This window comes from Ceratotherium simum, chromosome X (genome assembly GCF_057802395.1).
Source record: "Ceratotherium simum simum isolate JZ-2026a chromosome X, ASM5780239v1, whole genome shotgun sequence".
NCBI lineage: Eukaryota > Metazoa > Chordata > Mammalia > Perissodactyla > Rhinocerotidae > Ceratotherium > Ceratotherium simum.
In genome coordinates this window covers 15,021,120-15,039,159 of record NC_141940.1, presented here as the reverse complement: position 1 = coordinate 15,039,159, position 18,040 = coordinate 15,021,120, and the positions used below count along the sequence as shown (strand labels likewise).

At 38.1% G+C, this 18,040-nt stretch overlaps 1 long non-coding RNA gene across 1 annotated transcript in view; it reads left to right on the top strand.

The window, feature by feature from the left end:
• LOC147911749 (uncharacterized) overlaps window positions 1-16,818 on the top strand; it is a 190,738-nt gene extending 173,920 nt beyond the window's left edge. Inside the window, exon 9 of the long non-coding RNA XR_015550667.1 lies at window positions 14,350-16,818. This is a non-coding gene — a long non-coding RNA (uncharacterized LOC147911749). The remainder of the gene's footprint in view (window positions 1-14,349) is intronic.
• Window positions 16,819-18,040: the final 1,222 nt, after the last annotated feature.

The following is an 18,040-nucleotide window of genomic DNA, read 5'->3' as shown; positions in this document are numbered from 1 at the left end:
CAGCAGGATTTAATTTTTTATAAATGTAGTTTATTTTACTGGAGGTTTAACAAAACATTGTCTCCTACCAGATCCCCTTTAGCTGATATCCTGCCTGAGGCAGTGTTCAGGCTAATAATGACGTTTCTGACAAAGAAATATTGTCATGTACTATGCCTCCTTTTGTTATACAGCTTTATCCTTTCAAGTATTTCACGTGAAGCCAGGCTTTCTGCTGGTTTGCCAACTTTTGCCAAGTCATGTACGACAGCACCTAGCTTGGATTCATTCGTTCACACAAATGGGTATTGAGCACCAATGAGCTAGGAAGTGCTAGTTATTGTTGGGGAAACCAAAAGTGTATAAAATCTGTTCTGTGCCCTCAAAGAGTTCACAGACTAGCAGGGGAGCTGAGGCAAGATTACAATTCTAATATAAGGTGGAATGGGAGAAGTGCCAACAGAGAAGTACAAAGGGCAATGGTGTTCAAAGGAGAGTGAGATCATTTCCAGATGGGGAGATCAAAGAAGGCTTCATGGAAGAAGTGGTATTTGTGCTGAGCCTCCAAGGGTAAGATTTCTACTGGAGGAGATAAGTGAAAACAATGGAAAGTATTTTAGGTTCAAGACTAGTCGAGTTGAAGCGCGTGGCTGGATAAAGTGGCTGGCCTGGGAAAATATCTATCCTTGAAAGGAATGGGGACTTGGCAACCGATGCTGCTAGCATTTGTTGAGTAGGCCCTGTGTAAAGCTCAGGGCTATGGGAATACTAGCGTACAGCAGAAAATCGTTATTGCTGACCAGAAGCTATAACAGAGAAGTTCTTAGAGACACCTGAACATGTATCATTCATTCATCTATTCTTTAAAGAGTACTGAGTTCCTACTCTTCACAATGCCCTGGGCTAGGTACCAAGGGTGGGGGGTGGGGAGGGAAGAAGGCATACAATGCTAAACTATGTGATTCTGGCCTCTTAGGAGTTTACCATGTTTATTTCCTTCTTCCCTGTTGGTGAAGACAATTAAATGGCAGTCAAAATAGCCCAGAACCTCAGAACTTTAGATAAAGTTTGGGCCCTGGTCATATTTAGAAGCTAAAATATCCCACAGTCTTCCTGGATAATAAGAAACACCAAAACTAATAGCTAACACTTTTGAGCTTCACTTTCGTGCTAAATGCTGGGCTAGGCATTTTTTGTGTGCGTGTGTGAGGAACATCCAATGCTAACCTTCCTCTTTTTGCTGAGGAAGACTGACCCTGGGCTAACATCCGTGCCCATCTTCCTCTACTTTATATGGGACGCTGCCACAGCATGGCTTAACAAGCGGTGCATAGGTCTGTGCCCGGGATCCGAACCTGAAAACCCTGGGCCGCCAAAGTGGAGTGCGCAAACTTAACCACTACGCCACCAGGCCGGCCCTGGGCTAGGCATTTTATATCCATGACCTTTAAATTTTGCAGCAGCCCTACCAAGGAAGAATTCCCACTTCACTGTGCTGTCGCGATATGTTGGGATAGGTACTGTCAGGGTAGGCATTCTAACGCTATGGTGCATGTGTGTGTGTGTGGGGTGTCTGTGTGTGTCGCAGGCCAGTACTGGTGAGCAACTGGACAAGATGGAGCTTGTTTAGCAGAGTATGAAGTTTTATGTACTTCCTGGAGCCCAGGGAAGTCAGGAGTGCCCCTTCATTGCTGTAGTAGGGCTACTTAAGACCACCCCTGAATGAACAAATCCTTACAAAACTGTGGAAAAGCCTATTTCTGTGAGGCAGATTTTATCATGATGAAAGGCAAACTCCATGACCCAACCCCCTTACATGAGCACTGACTCTGCGCACAGACTACGCTAGGTATTTTTACATACATGAATTTATTTAATCCTCACGAGAGTCTTAGAAGATAGCGTGACCATTTTTCAGATGATGAAACTGAATCTTAGAGAGGTTGGGAGGCTTCACTAAGAGTACATAGTCAATATAAAATGAAACCAGAACCCATAATTCAATATATTGCTCATATTTATTCCATGCTGTCTCTATGAATGAGGGTGCCATAATTGGTCTCATTACAGGGACACTTTGACATCTAATGTTTTGGCATCCCATTAGGCACAGAAACCTAACCTAGAGCCAGGAAAAAACCACCTATTTTTCCCCAAGAGCTTCCTGTCTGAAACTGTAGAGAGAGAGGGAGAGAGAGAGAGACTGAGAGACAGTGTGAGAAAGAGGGAGCAGGAGAGGGAGAGGGAAAGATTGGCAGAAAGAGGAAGAGGGGGAGGGAAGAGGGAGAGAGGGAGACGGGGAGAGAGAGCGGGTGAGATAGGTCAGCCTGAATTTGGGAAGCAGGCTGAAGGCGCAGTCCAGGCTTTGATGAGAAGGTTCAGGTTGGTTGATCAAGAGCTCTGCTTTTAATGCATTACCTTTCATTTCTCATGAACTTCAGAAACGTCCTGCTTTTGCCTCCAATCTCCATTCAGCCTGAGTTTAGATGACTCCTTGAAGATTTATGTTTTGGTCACTAATCATCTTTCTTTGTGCACTCCTAGCTATCATAGCCTTGGGCAACTCTGAATCTCAGTTTGCTCACCTTTAAAATGGGGATAATAGTAATAAGAGTCATGATGACAGCAACCGTGACAATAATAAATATCTGCTTCATCAAGTGATGATTATGAGACCTAAATAGGTAATGTGTGTGAACTGCAGTATAGTTTGCAAATGTTAGATTTTGTTACAACTTCACCATTCCACGCAAAGGCATCCTTACCAGAGAAATTTCACAGTCTAAATATCAAATTAAATATTCCACCTCAGAACCACACCCATGAAAGAGTTCACTGTTCGTAAATTCTTTCTCTCAGGGTTCAGGAAAAGTTATCAGCTGTTCTTTCCTGCTACAAGTCAGCTGACTCAGCCACTTCTCAACGGGGGAAACCTGCTTCCGATGTAGACGTCCTTGTTTTAATTTATGTCTTAAAGTTTTTCATCAAGGGAAATATATAGAGGGAACAAGGCTGTTAGAAACGACTTCAGATGATTAATTAGTACTCAGTACTCCTCAGAAAGTCAGTAGTGATTTCCTTAGAGCTCATCTGTGATTTTTTTGGAAGCTCTGGTTTTGAAGCAAAACAGTCACATTTTGGTCAAATTTGTGTGCCCTCCCTCACCTCTACTCAAAATCTCTTTACTATTCAGTGTGAATTCTGTATTTCCAAGACTCTGTCACTAAAATGGTGGAGTTTTTAATATTCTTGTAAATTCCTTTGGAATAATCCAATTGTTTAAGTTTATGTTATCACTACAGTTAGCTTACCAGAAAAACAAATTAGCACGGAAATATTTGTAAGGTAATTAAGTGTGTCATTGGCTAAAACAGCAGCACCCAAAACAGAAGGGACTTACAGGAACCAAATTAAACTTTATTCAAATAACTGAGTATGCATAGCAAATGATCTTCAAAATGACAGACCAGAGCAAAATCTCAAACAGGACTCCAAATTTCCCTAAGCCTGGGACAATGGTTTTTCCTGTTTTTAATAAAATATAAAGCTTGAAAAATCTCACTGAAAAATTCAAATGCCTTCTTTTGACATCAAATACCTCTTAAGAAACAGTGTTTTGAGGATTTTAGTGTAAATGAATCACAAACATGTGGATTAAATTTCCCACAAAATATGCACAGTTCCAAAATTAAGAGAGAAAGTGTTTCAAAGAAATGTGCTTTGAGTTTTCTTAACTAAAATAAAGCTATACACACTTTGGAATCAGAAACATCCTCCCATTTACTAACTGCATGACCTTGGACAAGTTCTTTTATTTTCCTGAGCTTCAATTTCCTCATCTGTACCATAGAGTTAGTAATACGTAACTCATAGTGGTGTTGTGTGGCTTCAATAAAAGTGGCTCATTTATGCATAGCATTTGCTAGATGTGTATGTATGTATATTCGTGAGTGTATGTATGAGTGTGTAAATGTCTATATACGTGCTTTATGTGTGTGAGTGTGCATGTGGTTATGAGTGTGAATATGTGAGTGTGTGTGTACATGAGCCTCTGAGTAGGTGGTGTGAGTGCGTATGATCATGCAAAATGTGTGTGAGAGTGTGTGTGTGAGTGTATGAGTGTGCATATGCATGTGTATGTATGTCTAGGTTTCTGTGTGCTGAGTACCTCTTTTCTCTGTAGAAGTGAGAGGTTACGGATTATAAATCAATGTAACAGAATGTACAATGATGTTAACACGGACTTTATACTGGAGTTTTACCCAGTGCTAAGTTGTCAACTTGTTAGTGGAAAAGAATCAGTTCATTAAGTTTTGAATTTCCAGAAAGCTGGTATTTAGTTAGTTCATTTCTGATGCACTTAGTACATTTGTAACCTAAAGATGAGAATGCTATAAGCCAGTGTAATGTGTATAAAGTCATTTTATATCTTGCACCAAAAGTTTCTGTAAGTTTGAAATTAGAAGAAAGGTAGTTTAAACAAAGAGCAGGATGTATATATCTAAATGAAAGTACAATTGCTTATTACAACGCACTTAAGCTCTTGTCTTTTAGGATACCAGAGGAACTTAGGCAGAAAAATTGAGTCAACTCTAGTACTTGTCATGATGTTGGCAACTACTCCCCTGTTGTCAGAGAGAACTTTTTGGGCTGGAGGTGGTCTTCTGTAGTTATCACTACCATCCTTTGATGTATCCTAGACCAAGATTCTACTCAGAAACCTCCTTAGTTATGCACAGCCCAACAAAGAACATGCTCCCTGATCTCTTTGGGAGAATATTTCCTTGATAGAAGCCATGAGGTCTTTTACAGCTCCTGGACTGCTCACTCGTCTCCTCCAGTGTGGTTGCTCTGCTGAAGAGCTTGCTCCATGACTTCAGCTATCCGTAGCATGTGGTCTTCCCAACTCTCCCAGGACCCAATTCTTCTGCTGGAGAGGATCATGTCCACTATTCCAGGACAGGGTCTCTCCACTTGTAAGGATTAAAGCACACGGTTCAAAGACGGTCCCATTTCTTCAGCTGACTGCTTTGCCTTGACTTGGCTACTCAGCGAGGATGGACTGCCTAACTGTTCTTTGTGGAATGTTCTTCTCTCTTTGAGACTCTTACCCACTCTACCGGCATGGTTGGTTCAGCAGTCTCTGTTGGGGTGTTTTGGTGCCACTGCTGCGGTCTCCTTGCTTTGCTGTGGTCTTCTCCCCTCTGATGTGGTCTGCTGTGTGCTCTCTAGGGAGCTGGCTTTGGGTCTTGCCTTAGCTGTTGGATTCTTGCAGGCACCCCAGCGCTGGTTGAGCAATCCTGCTAATGTGATCTGGAGGGTTAGTCCCTTTCTGCTTTCCCACCCTCTGCTGCATTGCTCACAGCTCCAGAATTCTACAAGACTGTCTGCCCAGAGCTCTTGCTCTCCATCTTCTCTCTGCACCCCTGGGCCATCCCTTTGTTCCCAGCTCAGAGGCTCCTGAACACGAAGATGCACCTCAGAGCGGGGGTTAACAGCATCCTCTCCTCTGGAGCTCACTCTTTCCAACCCTTGACCTCCTTGATTACGTCTCAATCTGCTTCTGTGAGGTACTGGAACTAATTATGCAGATTAAGAGCTTGCACGCAAATTCAAATAATCACCATGGGTTAGAGTAATAGGAAACTCAAGTGGGTTTTAGTACAGGTCAGATCCTTTACGTTAAGCTCCAGACACCCTGTCCATATTCTTTGTTGTTCAAAAAAATTGTATCAAATATGTCTTGAATTCATGATAACGTAGCTAGGATTTGGTGCCTTTTTTTGTAATAAAGAGATTTTGGTTATAACAGAAATTGGCCTGTGACGTTTTGACAACCATGAACTATGACTGGCCAGCAAAGTCGACTCAATTTTTATTTCTATCTCCATCTATCAGCAGCCTTTATGAAAGAAGGGAAAAATAATTTTCAAGCTCTTACAGCTCTTGCAGCAATGTGTCAAGTTACATGGAGATCATAAAAGAATAGTCATTATTGAGTTGGCACAGACTTTGAGAGGTTATCTCTTACATGCTTTGCCTGCACCCAAGGCAAGTGCAGTTCTGGGTTTATGTACCAGCTCTGCTGCTTACTAGCTGTGTGATCTCAGGTATTGACTTAACCTCTCTGAACCTTAGTTTCTTCATTTGTAAAATTGTTTAGTCGTACACAGGGTTGTATTGCTAATAATAATGGCAGTTTACAATTTTTCAGCCTTTATACAGTAGGCACTGTGCTGAATTTCTTTATAGGCATTATCTCATTTCCTTCTCATACCAGTCCTCAAGGCATGTATTATTATTATTAGATCCTAATTTTACAAATGAGAAAAACGAGGCTCATGAAAATGAACTGATTTGCCCAAAGTCAACCAGCTGATAAGTGGTCGAGTGGAGACTTGGACCTAGATGATGGCATGAAGATTCCCATACACTTTGTTCTTAACCACTATAAAGCATTGCTGTGAGGACCAAATGAGATAAAATTGAGAGGGTATAACAAATGATAAGGCACTATATAATTGTTTATTACTGTTAGAGTCATGATTACCACCCTGAAGTAATCATGATTAGTTTTTATTTTTATTTAGTTTAGTTTCTTTTTTTTTTTTTTTTGGTAAGGAAGATTAGCCCTGAGCTAACATCCGCGCTCATCTTCCTCTACTTAATATGTGGGATGCCTGCCATAGCATGGCTTGATATGCCGTGTGTAGGTCTGCGCCTGGGATCTGAATCTGTGAACCCCGGGCTACTGAAGCAGAGCGTGCAAACTTAACCACTATGCCACCAGGCTGGCACCTATTTAGTTTCATTTTTTAAGCTCCTTTAAGCAATAGATTCTGAAAGCACAGAAGGAGTCATGGAAGGGTTATGAAATATGACTGTACAGAGCCAAGACCCCAAATCCATTGACTCCCATTTGATATTCCCAAATGATGGAAGACACTACACATTCACTGCTGTTTTGAGGGAATGAAGGGGATGCTTTTCCCCTTTGTTTGAGGGCCACTGTGAGCTGCTCTTCTAATATTTTGATGTTTTCCTTAATTTAGTGATTCCTGACTTTGTTTTGGGTACTGCTCCCAAGGAGTCCCAAGGAGTCGACAATTATCCCCCAAATGGTCATGCAATTATCAAAAAATATAAAACACAAGTAATATTTAGTTTAAAAGAAATGCTTAAAGCCTTGTTAAAAGGTAGAAGAGAAGTTACAAAATTAAACAAGTCCCACTAAATCCTCCTGGTTAGGAGCACAGATCTGCTGTATACATCTTGACCCTTCTACTTACTAGTTTGTGACCCTGGGCGAGGTACCCAATGTCATCAAATCTAAGATGTCATCAATTCTATGACACATCATTATTTTATGTACCAATAAGAAAGAAAAGAAATTTCCAATTAAATAGTGACATAATGCCTTAGCAATAGTGCTGTGCAATGTGTGAGTTGGCTCTCATTGCATGCACAGGCCTCACATTACATGCCTTGAAATCTCTTGCATTTCTGTGTGGAGGGATTTGACAGTTTCTCTTGCCTTCAGTTGCCTTGCTTGGCAGTCTTTTTTTTTGTGAGGAGATCAGCCCTGTGCTAGCATCTGCCAATCCTCCTCTTTTTTTGCTGAGGAAGACTGGCCCTGGGCTAACATCCGTGCCTATCTTCCTCCACTTTATATGGGACGCCGCCACAGCATGGCTTGCCAAACAGTGCGTTGGTGCGCACCCGGGATCTGAACTGGCGAACCCTGGGACGCCGCAGCAGAGTGCGTGCACTTAACCACTTGCGCCACCAGACCAGCCCCTTGGCCGTCTTTTCGGATATATAAGTAACAAAATATAACAAGGTTTTCTTTTTGTAGACATCTTTCTTCTATAGGTTCTTTAAATTACTTAGTTGTCACTTTGCGAGAAAATAAGGAATTACGTACTTTCCTCTAATGATACATGTATTTGTTTCACTAATACCCAACTGCCATCCTACCATGCTGTTTTCAGTGCCTTTCAGCATACACAGTACCTTTTCCTTTCAATGTAAATTCAGAGTGAACACTCGTGAAAACATTTAAAATGATAATAAAGCTTACCAAGTTTAGTACCAACATTGTACGTAAATTCAAGTGAACTGACGACAGTGTCAACAAGTATGACTGAGTATGCACACACACAGGTAATAGCTACTATACCAGGCTATTGTCTGGACAATAGTGACCGTAAGATGCCATTGATTACAAGATGCATCTTGATTTCGGAAATGTGAAATGTGTTCTTAGGATCAATGAAATACAGTTCTTAATCTTTCTCAGCCTGTTTCCTTATTTGAAAAAATTGAGACTAGTAATGGTATTTGCCTCTAAGGGATAGCATGAGGATACAGTTAAATCCCTTATCACAATGTTGGGCACATAGCAAGTGCTCAGAGATATTAGGAAAAAAATCTGCTATGATGGGTATCACTGTGAAAACCAAACATAGAGCAGAAGATTAACCAACAGCTGTAGGAATGTCTTAGCCAAATACTAATGCCATTATGGAGATGAAGCTATAAAACGTTATTTGCTGACAGTGACCATGACTTCATAACGCCATAATGGCAACTTGTAAAGGGGACAGGTTGGCTTCTTTTAAACTGTTTAACTGGTTGTTTTAATGACAGAGAAAAGTAAGCTTAACTTATCCTTAATGGGCTACTTTAGGATCCCAAAATATTTACTGAAACCCTACATATGGACTTTTAAGCATTTTTTCCTCATTTAAAATCTTTTACATATTGTAAAATAGTGCAACTCCTATGGAAAACAATATGTAGGTTCCTCAGAAAATTAAAAATAGAACTACCATATGATCCAGCAATCCCACTTCTGTGTATATATCCAAAAGAATTGAAAGCAGAGTCTAGAAGAGATATTTGTGCACCCATGTTCACAGCAGCACTAAGTGTAATAGCCTAGATGTGGAAGCAATCCAAATGTCCATCGGTGGATAAATGGATAAACAAAATGCACTATGGAATATTATTCAGCCTTAAAAATGAAGGAAATTCTGTCACGAGCTACAATATTGGTGAACCTTGAAGACATTATGTTAAGTCAAATAAGCCAGTCACAAGAAGACAAATTACAATTCCACTTATATGAGGTATCTAAAGTACATAGTCAAATTCATAGAAATAGAAAGTAGAATGGTGGTTACTAGGAGCTGGGGAGAAGGGGAAAAGGGGAATTATTTAACAGGTATAGAGTTCCAGTTTTGCAAGATTGAAAAAGTTCAGGGGATCTATTTCACAGCAATGTGAATGCACTTACCACTACTGAACTATACACTTAAAAATGGTTAAGATGATAAATTGTGTTATGTATTTTTTATCACAATAAAAAATGTATATGTCCTCAATACATCCTTTTATTTATTTATTTTTGGAAAGAATTAGTAGATTCCAAAACAAAATTAACTTTTCCTCCAAAGTCTCTTATTCTCTTTCTTCTACAAGTGGAAAGAATTGTTTTGAATAGAACATATAAATGCATATATCATAATGTTCTATTCAATTCAAGGCACATAGGAATACATGGCTATTTAAAATCAGGAAATAATCCCATTTTGGACTTCTTTGATCACACTGGAATTTAGTTAGAGATCAAAAACAAAAATATATTTAGAAAACCATATGTATCTGGAAGTTAGGAAACAATTCTTTATAATTACCTCAGAGATCAAAAAAGAAAACAAAGGCAAATATAAAATATTTAGGACTAAATAAAAATGAATAGAATATATATACAAACTCATGAGATACAGCTAAAACAATACTTAGAGGTAAATTTATAATCTTAAATTATTACATTACAGAATACTAAATATAAATGAGCTAAGTATTCAACTTAAGAAATTAGAAAAAGAACAACAGACTATACCCAAAGAAAGTGAAATGAACCAAAGAATAAAGATAAGAGCAGAACCAATGAAATACAAAACAAACCTTCACTACAGGCAATTAATAAAGCCAACAATTGGGACTTTGAAAAGACAAATAAAATTTGCAAATCTTTTGCAAGAATGATCAAGAATAAAAGATAGAAGTCACAGAAAAGCAATATCAGGGATAAAAAAAGGAAAGGATAATTGTAAATGCTTCAAAGAGTAACAAAGTAATAAAAGGGCATTATTGAAAATCATTAAGTTAAAAGAGTGAAAAAATGTAGATGAAGTGGACAAATTCCTATTGAGTTGTAATAAACATTCAAGGAATAAATAATTCCAATTTTACACAGGTTATTCTAGATTTTATAAAAAGAGGAAACACTCACAAACTCATTTCATGAGACTAGCATAGTGTTGATATCAAACCAGAAAAGTAGAGAAAGGAAAATTATAGGTCAATTTCATTGATGAATATATATTAAAAAATCCTAAGTAAAATATTAACGAACCAAATCCATCAATTCACTAAAAAATGCTTCATAATCAAGTTCATTTATTTCCAGAATGCAAGATTGGTTTAACATTAAAAAATCAAATTAATGGAAATCCCTGCATTTTGAGATTGAATGAAAAACAATATGATTATTTCAATAAAAGCAGAAAGACTATTTGGTAAAATCCAATATCCATTCATGATAAAACTCTTAGTAAACAAGGAAGAAAAAAGAATATATTAAACCTGTTTAAGAAAAAAAAGCACACTGCAAGTGTCATACTTATGGTAAAACATTGAAAGTATTCTATTTGCAATTGGGAAAAAGACAAGGGTGCTGCTATCACAACTTCTATTCAACATTGTATTGGTGATCATAGCCAGTGAAACAAGATAAGAAAAAAAAACAGTTTGAGTTTTGCAAAGGAAGAAAAAAATATTATTCATAGATCTTATGATTGTCTACATAGAAAGAATTTTAAATGTACACATAAATTATTAGGATTAATAAGAGTGTTTGAACAAGGTTTCTGGATAAAAGGTTATATATAACAATAAATTGAAATTCTACATACCAGAAGAGGAAATGAGAATGGCTAATAAATATATGAAAATTTTCTCAACCTCATTAATAATTAGGGAAATGTAAATTGAAACCACAATGAGGTAACTATTTCACAGCTCCCAGACTAGCAAAATAAGTAACAAGTATTCATGAGGTTATTCAGCAACTATAATTTGGCATTATCTAGAAAGTGGAAAATGGGTACTTCCTTTCCTGAGCAATTCCATTGTGTCCTAAAATTGGGCACATTCATACAATGAGGTGTGTACAAAGATATTCATAATAGCCCTATTATACTGGGAAAATAAAAACTAGTAACAACCTAAATATCTATGGATATTTAGAGAATGTATAAATATATTTGGTATATACATCAATAGAATACTGTACTTAATGAAAGTGATTTAATTCCAGTTACAAAACAGCATGGAGATTCCCCCCAAAATTAAAAATAAAATTACCGTATGATCCAGCAATTCTACTTCTGGGTACATATCCAAAGGAAATGAAATCTAGATCTTGAAGAGATGTCTGTATTCTCATGGTCATTGCAGCATTTTTCACGATAGCCAAGATATGGAAAAAATCTAAGTGTACATAGACAGATGAATGGATAAAGAAAATATATAATGGAATATTATTCAATCATAAATAGAAGGAAATCTTGCCATTTGTGACAACACAGATGGACCTTCAGGGCATTATGCTAACTGAAATGTCAGACAAAGACAAATAGTATATGATCTCACTTATCTGTGGAATCTAAAAACATTGAACTCTAGAAACAGAGACTATAATGGTGGTTGCTAGGGGCTGAGGGATGGGGGAAATGGGGATAGGTTGGTCAAAGGGTACAAACTTTAAGTTATAAGATGAATAAATTCTGGAGATCTAATGTACATAATGGAGACTGTAGTTAACAATACTATATTGTATACTTGAAAGGTGCCATGAGAGTAGAGCTTTAATATTCTCACTGTAACAACAACAACAACAAAATGGTAATTATGTGAGGTGAAGGATGTGTTAACTAACCTTATTTTGGTAAACATTTTACCAAATGTATATATACGTGAATCAAATCATCACATTGTACAACTTAAACTTACACAATGTTATGTTAATTATATCTCAATAAAGCTGGAAAAAAAAGAGGGGTCTAACTCCAGTTACATGCCACATCATGGACAGATGTGGGGAACAGATGTTGGGATATTAAGAAAAAAAAGTTGTAGGAGAATACATAAAGTATTATTCTATTTTTGGGGTTCAAAACATGGAAAACTCAACAATATATTGTTAAGGGATACAAATATATATAGTAAACACTATAAAGCAAAGCAAGTGGGAGATAAACACAAAATTCAGGACAGTTCTTACCTCTGGGTGCAGAGAGAAAGACAGATGTGTGGAGGCGCTAACAGGAAATTTCCAAGGTAATGGTTATATTTTTTAAATCTAGGATACTGTATATTTTATTCATATTCTTCTGTATACAATTTAACAAAAACCCAACTCTTTCTCCCTGTTCTAGATTCACTATTTTCCTCTATCAATATTGTCATTAAAAAAAAAAAACTAGTTAACACTCCTCTTGATATTCCGTCTTAATGAGGGAGAAGATGTAAATGTTGTCAAGCAAGATAGCCTATGATGCCCTGGTGTGGATGGCTTGGGGCTAAGGGAAGTCCATGAGAAGAGTGGAGGAAGTGGGGTGAGAGAGAGTGTACTGGGAATATAAACAAATCGACTTACAGAATCCAGTTGTTTTCTCAGGTAATTGTCGATAGTTCAAAACACATTTTTGTTCAACAACTTTTAAGAGCTGCAAACAGACTTACTGGCAGATTTTCTGATCTGTTATGGCAATGGAAACCATCTGATGCCTGTTTTCAAACGTGTTTGCAGACGGCCAGAACTTATGACTCAATTAATAAAACAAACGTGTCTATGAACTTAATGTAATCCTTTTGACCTTAATAAAGTCTTAAATCCCGAGTAAATCTGTTTTAAGATTGAAAAATGTACACAAAAGTGAAACATTCCATGCACTTGCAGTAGAGTTTATGACCCTTGCCTCCTACGACTGCTCCCTGGCTAACTTGGTGCCATTTAAAGTGCTTCCTTTGGTGGTAGCAAATTATAAATCCATATCTCTGTAAGACGCTCTCATCAGCCCACAGGCTGGTGCATAAACACACATGCTTGCACAGACACACAGAGTTTTCTCTCAGCATTGATTTGGTTGGCAGGTTGAAAAATGACCAAGGGCTTTCTGTTCTAATTCTAAATATCATTGTTTGTAATGATAATATGCTGTTCATTTTCCTGGATTTTCTGCCATGGAAATGCTAGACACATTACAATAAAATATATTCTTATGCAAATAATCCAAATAGGGTTTTTTTTTAACCCCCAGAAGAAGTGTCTGAAAGAACGTCCTGTCAAAAGCAAAATACTAGGCCAAAGTTTCTCAATAGGCCACTATTCTTTATCTGAGCTGTTAAGTCTCTAAGTTATTATATTATTACTGAATTGAAAGAATAATAAAATAATACTGGATAGTCAGCCCCAACCCCTCCCCATACATAGCAATTACAACTGCAGCTGAAAATGACTGAAATTTTATCACATCAAAGAAGACACCAGCCAGGCATGGCCTCATGAAAGCCTTTCTGAAGTTTTGAGTTAGATTAAAGAAGGGAGTTGTTTGGCATATTCTGCCATTGTTTCAGAGGCCCCTGTCAATCAGCACAGCAGTTAGTGAGGAACGCCACTGCTTGCTACCACCAGCCAATAGGCAAGCTGGTGTGGCTCTTTTGACCTAGCTGGTTATCTAATCTATTTCTGTTATGAGAGAAGAGTAAAGTTAGTGAATTTGGCCAAGGCTGAAATTAAACCTGGATGTTTTAATGACAACCAAATTATTCTTTATGTTATCTGTATTCAAACACTTTTTGAATAATTATGTTATTAGGGAAAGTAGGAAAGATCACAAAACTGGAAATAAGGACATGTATGTTCTCTTCTCCCCATGAGTCTAGCTCCATTCTTAAGATGCTTTGCAAGAACCTTGAGGATCCTGGCTTCATTTTGGGAGGTAGTGGTAGTTTTGTCTTAGAAAGAAGATTAATAATTCTTCTACGAGCCAATACAGCAGGATTGAAATTGAGAAAACAAATGGGCTCCATATGCAACATTCGGTATTACCTAAAACTTACCTCATCTTGCTCTGGTGTCTCCAGTCTTGTTGATGGTGAAAAACCTAAACTTACAACTGAAGGCAATTCAGTTCCTTCTAATTTAAGACTCTCTTTTAGGTAGTTATTCCATGCAGTGTTCAAAGTCTCATTCCCAGTGCTGTATCAAAGCGTTTTCCCTTTCCATTTTCCCCACAGTGATGTCTGCATGCAGAGGAAGGCTTATCTATGGTGGCAGCAGCAGTGGGACCGAAGGAACTTATGGTTTTTCCTGGAATATTCTGCATCCTGCTGAGTTATGGAGCATCCAGCACTAGTGTCTGCTGTGTTGTGGCTGTTTCTCTGTATTATCTACTGCGATAATCCAGGGCCCCTTTGGTCTTGAATTCTCTGAACCTTCTCATCCTGCACCAGACCTCTTCCAGTTCATTAGTTCTTTCAGTGTCTCCCATGCCCTGCCACTCACAGGCTGTGGGTAATTGGAAGTATTAGCTTGGAACCATCTACATAGCTGTCTCTCCTGCTTGATGCTGCCATACTCAATGTTTCCAGTATATCATAATTACTCTTTCTGTATTAGAACGTGGCCATGAAAGTAGACCATCACCTGGTATGTTCAAGATTCTTTCAATATATCTAGGGTTTCTGTTGTTTGACTTTCTCAGAGATTAGACATCTTCTCCCTAGTCTCATGTGCTCGAAATATATCCCCCTCCCCACCAGCTCTTCCTCTCAGTACAGGAAGGTTTTTCCCCTTCCTGGGTGGCAAATCCATTCTATGCCATACTCTATTATATTGTGGTTAATAATAAACCTTTATTCTCAGAGCCCCATGTTTAACTCTTGCTATATAATGGGATTTAAAAAGAGATTTAGAAAGCCTCCATTGAACCTGGATTTTAAGATCATTGTCTTGCTACGGACTTAGAAAAGTTTAGCTTGAAATCCAAGCTGAGCAGACTACTTTGTTCTAGGTTGTACCAGAAGTCCTCACCCCTACCCCCACTTCATCCTGCCATATTGATCCAATGGGTGAGGAGCCACTGAAAAATATTTATGGAGAATGAAATATATATTATTTCAATATTTTCATAAATATTATCTCCATTGTATAAATACCTCTTTCTCTTCAATTATTGACTACATTTTATAGCATAATTTTGATGCACTAGACCGTCTGCTAGGGAGCCAGTAATTCTCAGTGTAGTGTTAGGCAGTAGATACCCAATACAGAGCGTTAGAGAGAAAACAGGCTTCATTTGCCAAGCAAGTCTTTTCAACTTGAAGAGGAAGAATTAGAGTATCTTGGAATTTGTAGCCCCCTTGTGAAAGTGATTGAGGGCATGTACTATCTCAAAGTGTTGGTTCACTAGATGATGCAATTGTGTTTGAGAAGACATGGCAGGCACTCAACAACTGAATGATTGAATAAATGAATGAATGAAAGCCTGGCACAAAAATAGGACTCAATTATATGAACAAACACCTCTTTACATCACACTGGCTACTCTTTTTGCCATAATGAGAGGTTAAAATACTTATTTAAAGAAGAAAGAGACTTTACCCTAATAGCAAATGTCCGGAAGAATGGGTTCTTTTGCCCTCAGAACTCTGACTTCAACGAGTTGACCCATTGAGGTGCTAGTGGAAGATGCAAACATTGACCACCATGGGAGACTGCATCCTCAGGATGGGGAAAGGAAACAGTACTCCTTAAGGAGTAGAGGACAGCTTGAACTGTTGGGACGGTGCAGACACCTTGGGAAAGAAGGACAAATAATGAGAAACCATCAGGCGGCAAAGGCTGAGAACTAGTTTCCATTGTGTGATTGTGTTCATTTTTGAAAATGAGAAGGTATTTATTTTACATGCTATGGTAATTAAGCAAACAAAAACCTATATGACCAAAAGGTGAAGATTGATACACGCATTCAACGAGAGCAGGGAAAATTACACTAGCAGAGGAAAAGATTCCATATGTTCTCCAATACCTAGGCACAACTGGGTGCCGCTTTAATGACTTTCCAAATGCACCCCGTTGCTCTTAGGTATTGAAGAACATATGGCGCGTTTCCCCTTTAACTGTGAATTTCCTTGCTTTTTGTCAGTTGGTGTCTCAAGCTTAATGTATTTTAATGCAGCTTTTGTGGGTGTGAATACAGTCCGAAGTTGTTATTAGAGAGGCCATGTTAATAGTATACGCAGATGTTATCTCTTCGACTTCCCCAAATATGCTGTGAAAACCTACATACACTGGTCTAACTTTGAAAATGTTAATAAAGGCCCTTTGAGAGTTTCCAAATCGTTCTTCTCAGCTTCAAACTTAGCATGGATGATAAATGACCATTTAGTTGCCAATATAGCACAATATTTCAATTTCCTGCCTTCCCAACGGTATTTGAAAGGTTGTACGAAGTTCATACTCACAGTATGTGTTGTCTACAGCGCCGTGATCTCCGACTGGCTAACTTTAACCAAAACCTTTTCAATTAACTCAACACATTCCTGGAGAAAACCAGCCCACTCTAGGCTCTGCACAAATATGTCTTTATTGATTTTCTTGGCAAAGACTCCCTAAATTATGGTGAAATCTGTTCTTTCAGATGATGTTGAAAAGGACAACATTGATGTAGAAACATTGTCCATGTAAGGTAAACACTAAATGACCAGAAGGATGATCAACATTTTATCTACAAAAAGTTACCGATTTAACTGTCTGTACTTTTTTGCACACACAGTTTCTGAGGATGTTAATAAAAACCTAAAGGAAAGGAAAAAAAAAAAACTTCTTTCATAGTCCTGCCATGCCCTGCAAATCAATTGTTTTCATTTTTTCCTCATCCCTTCCAGTCCCTCGCCATATGCATACATAATTCTTACATAATTACACTTCCAATGTAGAAACAATTTTATAATCTGCTTTGTGTTCTATTTAAAATTATAGCAATTGGATTCTAAGGAAAGCTATATAGCACATTCTTGTGGACAAATAGAGCAGAGCCCAGAATGGAAAACTGAAACGCATATACTGAGATTTGCCAGACAGCTAAAGCTCAGCATTTCAAAGTATAGAAAGGTCCCTGACTAGACTAGGTTGGTTCATTGTTTGCTTCTGAATCCTCACTGTAAGCAGGGGACCCAAAAGAAGGCTGCTTGTGATTGTCCCATTATTCTGAGAGCCAGGCTGCCCAGAGAAAGGATCCCAGTGCCGGCCAGTGGACAACTCCACTGAGGACTTGAATATCATCCAAATAAAAGAAAACAAGGCTGATTTCTGGTGAGCCACCATTAGGCTGACTGCAGAGTGAGTATTTCTGAAGCACTTAACTTCTAGGAAAGTCCTTCCTTTCTGCTGACTGAGGACCTTAATCTCGCTATGTTGAAGCTAAGGCTGTGAGACTAAGTCTCGTTTTAGGGCCTGTGAGTAGCAAGAAACACACTGATTACTGTTGCAGATAGAAATTATGGCCAAACAGCTATTAGAGTGACAGAATTCCCAGGTAAAGATTTATACATACAGTTAAACATATAGTTAATAGACGTAACACTTTGTAAAAAGTACATAGATATGTGAGTTTAAAACAACCATGTGTTTCAGCTAAAATCCAAGCTCTGCTTAATATTTATTGCTTGGCTAATCCAAGCGGTAGTTCGCTTGAGGCAGAAAAAGAAATTTCGAATATCATTTTCACAAAATTGGTAATATCATGGAAATCACTAAGATCCAAGTTTGAAGTCTATGTCCTTGAATCAATTATCTGTCTATCCTTTGTAAGATTTAACATCAAGCAACCCCTTCTGGATAACGCTGTGTCCCTTCAGCTAACTCTGATGTTAGTCAGAATGTGGACGCAGCTGTTTTGCTGCGATTTTTACCAATGTCTAGAAT